Here is an 11,336-nt window from a genome sequence, read left to right as displayed (position 1 = left end):
GAGATTATTTTCCTTAAAACAAATTTTATCTCACTTGAAAGTGTTTCTCTTTAAACAAAATCTTACACAGAGTAATTGTTTAGAGTTTTCTTTAAAATCACTTCATTTGAAAAATTAGATTTCATCTCTCTTGAGATAAAAAGATCATTTCTAGGCTCACATGAGACAAAATTATTTTTAAATAATAAATAATAATACGATAGAAATAAATCCTCATATGTGATAATTAAGGGTAATTGTGTCTTTACATGTCCATCATTTATGACATTAGGGAAAACCAAGAGAGACATGTTTAGATACAGATGAGCATACCAGTAAATTGAAAAGATCAACATATGTGAGATTGAAGTTTTCAAAGGCATGGATGCAATCCGTTCGAATGAAATATGAGGTAGATCTACAAAAATCGAAGATATTAGTGTCAAAGTTGGAGTTACAGTCAAATCAGACAAAATTAGGCTATCATTTGTTTTTGCTTCGTTATTATTCCACAACAACAAACAAAGAGAGGCAACTATTGTACCATAATATTTTCCAGGTAACCCAATTCAAATTGGATCAAGCTTGTTTGAAGACCAATTTAAAGTCACAGACATTAGGGTGATAGAAAGTTTGGCTATGGGTTCAAATGTTTGCTTATGCTCGAGTGATCATTTATTTCAAGTTTGGTATCTAAATTAAAATTCAATTTTGGGTACCAAACTAAATATCAATTACCAAAATCCAAATCCATGTTCCCATAAAGCTTTACATACCCCAAGTGTAAAACCCAAATTTAAATCCAAGTGTCCGTTTTACAAGACCTATAACAATTATATTCAAATCAAATCCAAATAGCGTAAACCCTTAACCCATTTACAAGTAACCTTAAACCCAATTAAACTTTGTAAAATTAACACATTCATCCCATAGCCTGGTCGTCATTCAGCAGTCCAAAATTTATACCTTCAAGCCCGTACCAATGACCCACCAAGCTAAACCCGATAAGGCCACTTATTGAGAGATGGCAAGAAACCTAGGGTTTCATTCCCTTCTGTTGTAACCTTCGACCTCAGCTCCATATGCTTTCAGAAGCTTCCCCATCATCTCCACGAATGCTCCTTCAGCTCAGCAGATCTTCAACAACTTTTAGAATGAGCCTCATTACCATGCAAGGTAAAATACAAAAACAAGAATGAGAGAGAATTGTAAAACATTTTTCACTATTTTTTAAATTAATTTGTAAAAATTGGGATATAAAAACCAAAACAGATTGTAGCAAGGGCTCCCCTTTAATTTATATACAGAAAATACAGAGATTTTATTGAATACAAAAGAATCGAAACCAAGCAATAACATAGAGCCATACCAAACTTTCTTTTCTTTCGATTTTTGCATTTTCAAAGGGAACCACAATAGTATGAAAAAAATCAAAACCAATCATAATTTTTAGGGTAAAGTATATAAATAGTCCCTAAATGTTTAGGGAACTTGCATTTTGGTCACTCAACTTTTGACACTTGCAATATAATCATCAAACTTTTAGTTTATTTTCATTTTGTTCCCTGTCGTTACCTTATGTTAGTGTTTGATGATGTGGCACGTAACTACTGTTAAAGCTCCATCTTCTTATTCTTTAACATTTCACAAATTGTGGTCGACCATGTAATTTAAGGTATTCTATCAGCACCACGATTCATTTCTAATAAACAACAGCGTTGGCGAGGAAGACAACGGCTCCCTACATCATGAAAACAATGCTTCAATGGCCAGTATGAGGTATGCCATTAGCACCTCGACCAGTAGCGAGGGTTATCCTCCTCGCAAGATGTCGTCACTGTGGATCTATCATTCTCTATGGCATTTCCCTTATTTGTCTACGCTCGAGGACAATTTTGGCTAAATCAGACTCATTGGCTCTATCGTCAAAGAAGAATGCCATATTTATTCATTAACTATCGTCGGTGATGTGTTATACACCAGCACCGATAGCATGACCATCAGTTTTTGGAAGAACTTGAAGGAGTTTTTGGGTTTCAAAGATAAAAGTGGGTTGGTCAAAGCCATTATCGTGTTGGATAATCTAGTCTTCACCGGTCATCAATACGGTAAAATCCATTGCTGGAAAGTTTTGTTGTCAAACCCTAGTGTGATCAAAAGACACAATAGTTTCTCGAATTTCATCGATATCCTCAAAGGCTCTGTTAAACTGAAGAACTATGTTAAAGTTTAGAAAAAAAGAATGTTCTTCAGATCAAGCATTTCTATGTTGTTTCATGCTTGAGCTTGCATGAAGAATTATGGTTATTATATTTAGGATCATGGGATAAAACCATTAAATTATGGTGGATATCCAATTTCAAGAGCTTGGAATTCATCGACGACGCTCATGACGATGCTATAAACTCTATCGTCGTCGATTTTAATGGCTTTGTGTTCACCGACTATGTCGACGGGATCGTCAAGGCCTGGAAGAGAGAGTTTCTAGAGAAAGGAACAAAATATTCCATGGTAAGGATATATACACGTGGGAGATAAGCTTAAGGAGAGATTTCTCCAAAAAAAACTCTCCCTTCTTCTTCTTTCTTCTCCAGTCGTGAGCTTCAAGAGTAAAAGGTGAGTTTCTTAATTAGTTGATTATTTGTTGAATTAAAGGTTGGTTTATGATCCTTAGGTGATACTTAAGCTTAAGGAAAGCTTAAGTTGTCCTAAAATCAAAAGATGAAGAAGTTATGAAAAATTAAAGATAAGAGGTTTCTAAATGAATTTCTGAAAAAAAGTTGATAAAGGAACTTTGAGATGGAATTTGACTTGTCATCAACTTAATTAAGAGATATGAAGTGATGGAATTGGATTTAGAACATCTTGAAAAATTGGTATGATTATTGATGTCTATATGGAGAAAAGGATTTTAAGGTTTAAGATGTGATAAATGAGCATAAATTGGTTTAAGAATATGTATATGAGTTAGGAACATAAAATGGGAGGAAACATGAAGTGTTGAAGCTGAAAAGATTGAATTTTCGTGCTTAAAATATGATTTCTAGGCAAGGTGTATCGGTACACATTCAATATGTACCGATACACTCTTAAACGAAGAAACATCGAATGCAATAAGTGTATCGATACATAGGTATTGTATCGATACCCCTTTGAAATGAAAACTTCGAATATAATTTGTGTATCGATACACAGGCAGTGTACCGATACACCAGTAAAGAGATGTAACGATACACTATAGTGTGTATCGATACACTTCAAAGGGAAAATGGAAATAGATCTTTCCTTTGGTTTAAGAAACAAAAGATTAAAGTATACCGTTTGGAATGGTGATATGGATATTATATGTATGATTGTGTAGATATCGAGCACAAGCAAGTTCTGAAAAGACTGCAAGGTTAGGATCAATCTGAAAAGATAAATAATAGAAGTGGATTTGGAATTCAGTGAGGCTAAGGTGAGTGCAACTTTAATTTGTACTATGTTATAGAACAAACATTGGCTTGCGATGAACCAGTGACGGAGTTACTATGGTAAGAAGTGACTCTTAAAATATTATTTGATTTGTGATTGATGTGAATCTTATGTGTGCATAATTATATGTATATGCGATATGTGGTATTAATATAAGTGACTATAGGATCACGAACTATGTAAAATAGCAAGGACTTATGTGATAACAAGAGAAAGTGATATAAAATAGGTGGTATAGATATAAATAATAAGTTAAACGATATGGACATATGTGATTATATAAGAAAGAATATAAGTTATGTGATTATGAACATGTGGATATAGGTCTAGATGAAGTTATGATAACAAGATATAAATTACATGATTTAGATATATAGGAACTAGTATAATCAACTTATGAGATTAAATGAAAAGTGAGATAAGTTAAATAACATTGACCTATAGGATAATATGAGAATAGTATCTAAATTAGGAGACATTGACAAAAGTGATTATACGAACATGTAAGATAAGCTATATGGGAAAGAGTTATGGTCTTAAATGAACATACAATATATGATTTATATGGTAAAGATCTATGAAGCTATAGGAAAATGTTATGGGAGCTATGTGATGATAATTTATGAGAATATATATATATATAGCAAGCTATTTGAAATTGAATTAAGTAAATATATGAAATTAGAATATAAATAATGTGAGATAAGTGATTATGTAAAACTGTGAGATAGGTTATAGGGCATTGATATACAAACTATTTGAAAGTATGTACATGAATACATGTATAAGTTTATATGTTACTATATGTGCTATATGATGTATATATGAACATATGTGAACAAGATATGACATGCGTGTTTACATGAACACAAGAGAAATGATATAAGCTATACGATATGATTTATGTGATTACATGTACATGTGATATATGTTACATGATATGAACCTATGTGATATGATTATATGACCAGAAAGATATAAAAGCTATAAGAGAACAAGTTATGAGATTACATATTTATATTATACAAGTGATGTAAATTGTTATAAATGAAAATGCCCATGTTATGTGATATGAGAGCTAGGGGTATAGTTGGTATGCCAAGAGTCGAGGGTCTATGCGGTCCTTCGGGACATATACAGAGGTCCTTTGGGACAAATACATAGGTCCTTCGGGACATATACAGAGGTCTTTTGGGATAAATACATAGGTCATTCGGGATAAATTTCACATGCCGCTAGTGGGACCCCATACGAGCTGTGGTAACAACATATGTGTACAACCTCAATGCACTCACATATCTTTAGTTCTCACAAGTGTACCATGGGCTAATAAAGAGACAATAACAAATACAATATATGTGATATATATGCTTTTGGTGATATGAAATGTGTTACATGAATTATATGATGTTATGTGTGTTTCTTCGTGAAATGATATATGTGTTATATGATATACAAAAATGATAAGTACAAGATCATATGATAAATAGAGATTATGATAATGATGGTATATATGTATGTATGCATTTTGATATATGAAATGTTTTATGGTTTCTATTATATGTTTTTATATGCCTCACTAAATCAACGACTTAGCGTATTATTGTTTCACACGTATGTTCCGAGAAGAGGAAGAGTGATAAAAGTTAAGCAAGATAGGTCAGTTTTCCTTTTCAAAGATCATATCAGAAAAGAATTGAATAATATGTATTTTGTAATACTGATTGTGGTTGGCATGTAAATAAAGATTTGAATCTGATATGTTCTAATCGGTTTTATAAAATCATATGATTGTATTTTATGTAATTATTTAGTTGTATTTAGTAAAAGTTTAAAATTATTCACTATTTTGTACAAGTAAATGTTTAGAAATGTCAATGTGACACCTCGGATTCGTATTCGGGCCGGGTACGGGTTGGGGGTATTACATCAAGTGGATTGTTTATACAGTTTGTGAAATGTAGAAGAAGGGGCTTTAATGGCAGTTAAGTGCCACATCATCAAACACTAACAGAAGGTAATGACAAGGATCAAAATGAAAACAAACTAAAAGTTCGATGATTGTATTGCAAGTTTCAATAGTTGGGTGACCAAAATGTAAGTGCCCTAAAAGTTTAGGGACTATTTATATACTTTACACTTTTTTATATATTCATTTTCATTTTAAAATAGAACCATAATAATACAAGTGTATATGAGGTGTTTTTTCGAATTAAGCAACGTTTCTATTTTATTTCGAAAACCAAGCACAAAAGAGAAGGGAGAAGTTGGTTTACCTTGGTCGCCAGGGTCCCTTCGAATTCTCACCATGCTCATTGGAGCGTTCACCTCGTTGAGCCACCGAAGCCATCATCGTCAAGGTTCAATAGTCAAAAGGTCAAGGTTTGTTAACCGATTAAGGACTTGTATGTGTTGTGGAGGATCGCTTTTAGGTTTAGATTGAAGTGTGGAGAATCTTGGCTAAAGACGGTGCTCAACTATCCTCGTAGTTTGTTGGAAATAAAAGTAGATGAAAGGGTCGAGGGTCGCTCATGAAATTAAGGTGTTGATTTAGTTTGTTTTAGTCTCGGGTTTATGGTCTAGAGGAAAAAATGAGGCTTTAGGTCAATTTAGAAATAGTTTTGATTTCTTCGGCCACCATAAAGTAGTGGTTAGTGGTGGTTTTTAGCTTCGTTGGGTTCGGTCGAGATTAAGGAGGGGAAGGGTTTGAGAGAACTATGAAAAATGAGGTGGCTAATTTGTTTTTAGGTTTAGCTTATCATGTAAGTTAAAATGTGATATATATATATATATATATATATATATATATATATATATATATACCCCTAAACTTTTATATCCTATTTACACTTTAGTCACCTTTGTTTTTAAAATTTTTGTATGCACTTCGGTCCTTATCTCCATTTTTTCATATTTATTTTTGTTTTGTAGATTGGATGTTATGTTTTTAATTATTTTAATTTGGTCTCTATTTTGAAATTTGTATAGTTATTTTAAAATTAGATCCATGAATATTTCTGCATGTTTTAATTTAATCCTTAGATTAATATTTTTTGTAACCCCACAGACCCGACCTAGGAGTTTCGACTGAATCTAGAAATCACATGTAGCATACAAAAATCCTTTTCATATTCAAAATTTAATTGAAATTCATTTTGGTGAATAAAATATGAATAACGATGAAATGAATAAATATATACGAGTGAACATATACATATCATCATAGGTCTATATGAAAACATGTTCAGAACAAAATATTGGTAATACAAATACATAAGTAGTAGTGAAACACGTGTCACCAAAATATAACAAAGATAGACGTAAGAAAATGTACAGTAGTACAAAAATAGAAAATGATCGATCATCCTGATGCCAAGTCTGCTAGCCTACTGTCGGGTAGTATATGAAAAGTTAAAAATTAAAGAATGAGCTAAAAAGCCTAGTATGCTCCTTGAAGTGTATAAAAAATACATATAAAATACTTCGGTAAAAATTACGTATAAAATAGGTTTTGAAAACATGAACAATACCCCCATCCAAACACCAAAATTTATACGTTCCCCTAAACCATACACCCACTTGTACACCTAGTAAGGACCTTATACTGATAACATAAGCACTTACCTTGTACATAAAGCAGATGAGCATGCGGTAAGGTCTTACAAGTCATAGACTAAGCCTGAAACACTTTCTCCAATCATACCCCCAATGATAGTAAACATGCATGTATCTCGGTGAAATAGTGGTTTAATTCTTTAAAACATGAAAACATTACATTTTCATAATCAAATACAAAACTATTGTAATCAGATATCATGTTAGAAATATAAGGTAAATTAGATATCAAAGGTCAAAGCATGCGGTAAAACATATGTCATGCTATCAGAATATTTAACAAAATCAAAAATTTAAAATGGTTCAAACAAATTTTTTAAAACAACATTGTAACACTAATAGGAACACACTTGAACTGATTTGAGAAGTTTGGGACAGTAGCCTACTCTCGGGTATGTCTATCACGGTCAATGATAGTGCTAGATCCAACGAATCGAAAACCTATGAATTAACATCCTAGTAAAATAAAAAATAAACTTTAATTAAACCATTTACGGAAACCTACGAGTAGCTCTCGAAGAACACAAACTGTATTGATCAACCAGACGGAAAGCACCGGATCTAGATGATCCTAGATCAGGGGAATCATGAGTACCTTCATGAAAATATAATCTCATATTAATTATATAATCAAATCCCAAATAAATAAGCAAAAAAGCTAAAATACTAAGCATTTTTAGGATTAACGAGCTTAATTCGGGGCTTTCGGGTAATAATTTGGAAATGAACCGCAAAAGCAGACTCAGGACGTCGAAAAATATCAGGGTAGGTAGTCTCAAAAAAAGTCAACGTCGATCAACGGTTAAAGGTCAACATCTTGGCGCGATGCGGTGTGACTCGGCTCGACATGACTTGGTGTTGCTCAACTCATTCCAGTTTGGTTCAATTGGATTGGTTCGGTCCGATTCAGAAACGGGTCAGTCTGGTTGGGCCAGTCTAGATTTTGGGTTTGGGCCAAACGGTACACAGGTCGGGTCAGATGCGGGTATGAGTCAGATCAATTGACCTTCTTCCAAGCGGTGGACAATCCCCACATGCAGCGACGACATTTAGCAATGGAAAAAGTTATAAAAGATTCTAATAAACTATTTTGAAGCGTTTTAAGACACTTACGTAGTTCGGTTCACCACGGTGAACGATGGAGAGCTCAGTTTAGTAACGTTAGAAAATTAAGTCACCTCACCCTTCCACACGCCAGCGACAGAGACAACTAATCGACCACTGCTAGACCCATAACGATGCAAGGAACATAATGATATGGAAGGTCTCGCAAACGGAGCTACAATCGGCGACGAAAAGTTATTTAAAGATTTCCCGGGAAAAGTTTCTTAAAAAGGAAAGTTTGAAGAGAAATTGTGTGATGGTTTGCAAATGGGGAAGTTTTCTTATTTTGGGGTATTTTAAACTCAATTTAAATAAAATAGAAAAATCATTCTATAGGTCCTTCAAGTTTTAGAACTTTCTGATTTGGATCCAAATTTGATTACAAAAACATTTTTGTCCTAAATTAAATCAAAATTTCAATTTAATCCTCAGAATTAAAATTAAAAAGAAAATCTAAGCCCTATTTTGGGTGGGACATTTTTAATTAGACCTAAAACTATTTTAATAATAATTTTATTTAGCTAACTTATATTAATTAATTAGTCTTTAAATTTAAGTTTGTATAGTTCTAACATATGTTTATTAGTTTTCTTTACATGATTATTTATTGCAGTTATTAAATCTTAGGATAGATCTTTTAAATTCAATTTAGTTCTTAAATTTTTTAATTAGATATTCTTTTAACATAATTAATTAGGGTTAATGATTAAAGTCTCAACTTTAGATTCTTTACAATTTAGTCCTTTAGCTTTTAATTAGATATTATTTTGACATAATTACTTAAATTATTAATTAGAGCCTCCAATTTTAGAGCCTCCAATTTAGGTTAGATATCTCGATTTTAAAATAACAAGGCAATGTTAATTTATCAAGGAATTAATAGTTTATCCTCCGCGTTATGCTCAGGAGGTGACCACTAGTAATTGTCGAAGTAAATCAACCTCCTTTTCAATGCACATATCATGATTTTCTCAAACTTTAAGGTAATGTTTGTTTCCTTAGATTAATAATGAAGCTTTCGCATTACATGCTCAAGGGTGGTCGTTATTGATCTTAGTAAACTGATACCTTTTTCCAAATTTGGCATACATCATGATTTGTAAATTAAATAAAACCTCGAAGGGCCGTAAGGTTAAAAATTATAATTTGCTTCCAAACGCAAAGTTGAAAATGAAAAAACTAGAAATCTTAGGGTCTGTTTGGTTCCAAAAAAATATAAGTTGTTTTCATTTTCTTAGAGAATAGAGAACGTTGAAGAAAACGTGTTTGGTTGTAAAATTAGAAAATAATTTCTAGAAAATGAAAACAAAAATAAGTGAAAATATGAAAACAAAAAAAATGTTTTCAATATTTCCATTAAAATTGTTTTGAAAATTTGAAAATTAAGGAAATACTATATCCGGATTTTTAACTTAATTTACACAAGTTTAAAACATTCTAACAATAGTTTTTGATTTAATGATATTTGAAACCCTCAAAATTTTGTAAAATATCAATATGGTCCCTAAACATTTTTTACTCTCAATGTAGTCCTAAAATTAAAATTTTAATAATTTAATTTTGTAGTGTTTTTATATTTAATAAAAAAATATTAAATGTCTTAATAATTGTTTATATTTTTAATCTAAATATTTTTTTAATTTTTAAAAAATTAAATAAGTCCTCAAACTTTCTAAAATAATCAATTAAGCTCATTTACCACATCATCATCCATCAAATATTGTAACAACAATATCGTGAACAATATTTTAGATTGTTATGTAAGTTTGTAAACTATCATATAAGCGTCGTGTCGGTCAACGTTTGATTTCGTTATTTAAAGGGTTAGGTTAATTTTATTTCTAAGTTTAAGAATCATATTTGGTATAAAAAATGTTTAGGTACTACACTAATTATTTTTTCTCAAAAGTTTGAGGGTCTAAATTACCACTAAACATATTTTTTATATTGTGACACTTTTTGTGCTATTGCTTATAACAATATTTTTGTATATTTTTTAAATTTAATTGTTGTCCAGTATGTATAACATTATATTCTTATTATAAACTAAGAAAAATTTTGTGTTATGGAATTTCTTATCAATTTTATTGTTTTATATTTACATGTTAAATTTATGTAATGGATTTTTTTTAATAATTATAGTTTAATTTAATTATTTAATAACTATTTATTGATTTCTATTTTAAAAAAGTAAATACCACATACATTTTTACTACTTTCGTTTGAATTCATGTTTTCATTTATATTAACCAAACATATTTTCTAATTTTCAAAAAAAATTGAAAACTATTTTCTGAAAACAAAAACAAAAAATGAAAATAGAAAATATTTTTTAGAACCAAACGAACTCTTAACTTTTATGGTTGGTTTGAAACTACAGTTTCCACTATAATTTCTTTTTTCTTTTTTTATCTGTTTAACATTAATTTTACGATTAAAATTGACTTTTAAATCAAGATTACTTTTAGAAAAATTTACCGCAACGCATCCTAAGTTATATTCGATTTACTTAATATACCAATTGAACAAAAATGTTGACACGTCTGTTATCCTCTAGGTATATGCTTTAAGTTCACTTGATTAAATAATGAATACGTAATTATCTCTCTCTTTTTCAAATAGATATTTTGTAGTTAGTTTAAAATCATTTATAATTTTCAAAGAAAATTCATTTATAATTTTTCATTTAAATAAAAAAATATTTTTAATTATTTTTTATTTTCATTCTTTAACAATTCACCTGATTACTGTTAACAATTACCTCATATTTTCTTTTAAAATAAACTAGTGAAGAGAAACGCCTAAACTAAACTGAAATATAACTATCCTGGTTATTGCGGCTATGAATGTTTTCCTGCTGCAGCAGCAGCATTACCGTCTTTGGTAGGTGCGTGAAGATCTAAACAGCAAAAGATAATCCCCATTAAGACTTCATCATTGCATCAGCTACTTTATCTTCTTTTAGATGAACAAACGTAAACTGTAGGTCCGAGTTTTTATCTATCAAGTCTTTGATATGTGGATTATGTCTCATATATGACGGTTTTAATATATGATTAAGAAAAAATATTATCAAAAATATTAATATTTTTTTATTGAAAATGTTAATATTGGGAGGTACCTAAAATATTATTTTTCTATCAGAAATATTAATATTAGTCGTT

This window comes from Hibiscus syriacus, unplaced genomic scaffold (assembly GCF_006381635.1).
Source record: "Hibiscus syriacus cultivar Baekdansim isolate YM2019G1 unplaced genomic scaffold, ASM638163v2 tig00112281_pilon, whole genome shotgun sequence".
Taxonomy (NCBI): domain Eukaryota; kingdom Viridiplantae; phylum Streptophyta; class Magnoliopsida; order Malvales; family Malvaceae; genus Hibiscus; species Hibiscus syriacus.
The sequence above is the reverse complement of the archived record's forward strand: the minus strand, read 5'-3'. Positions refer to the sequence as shown.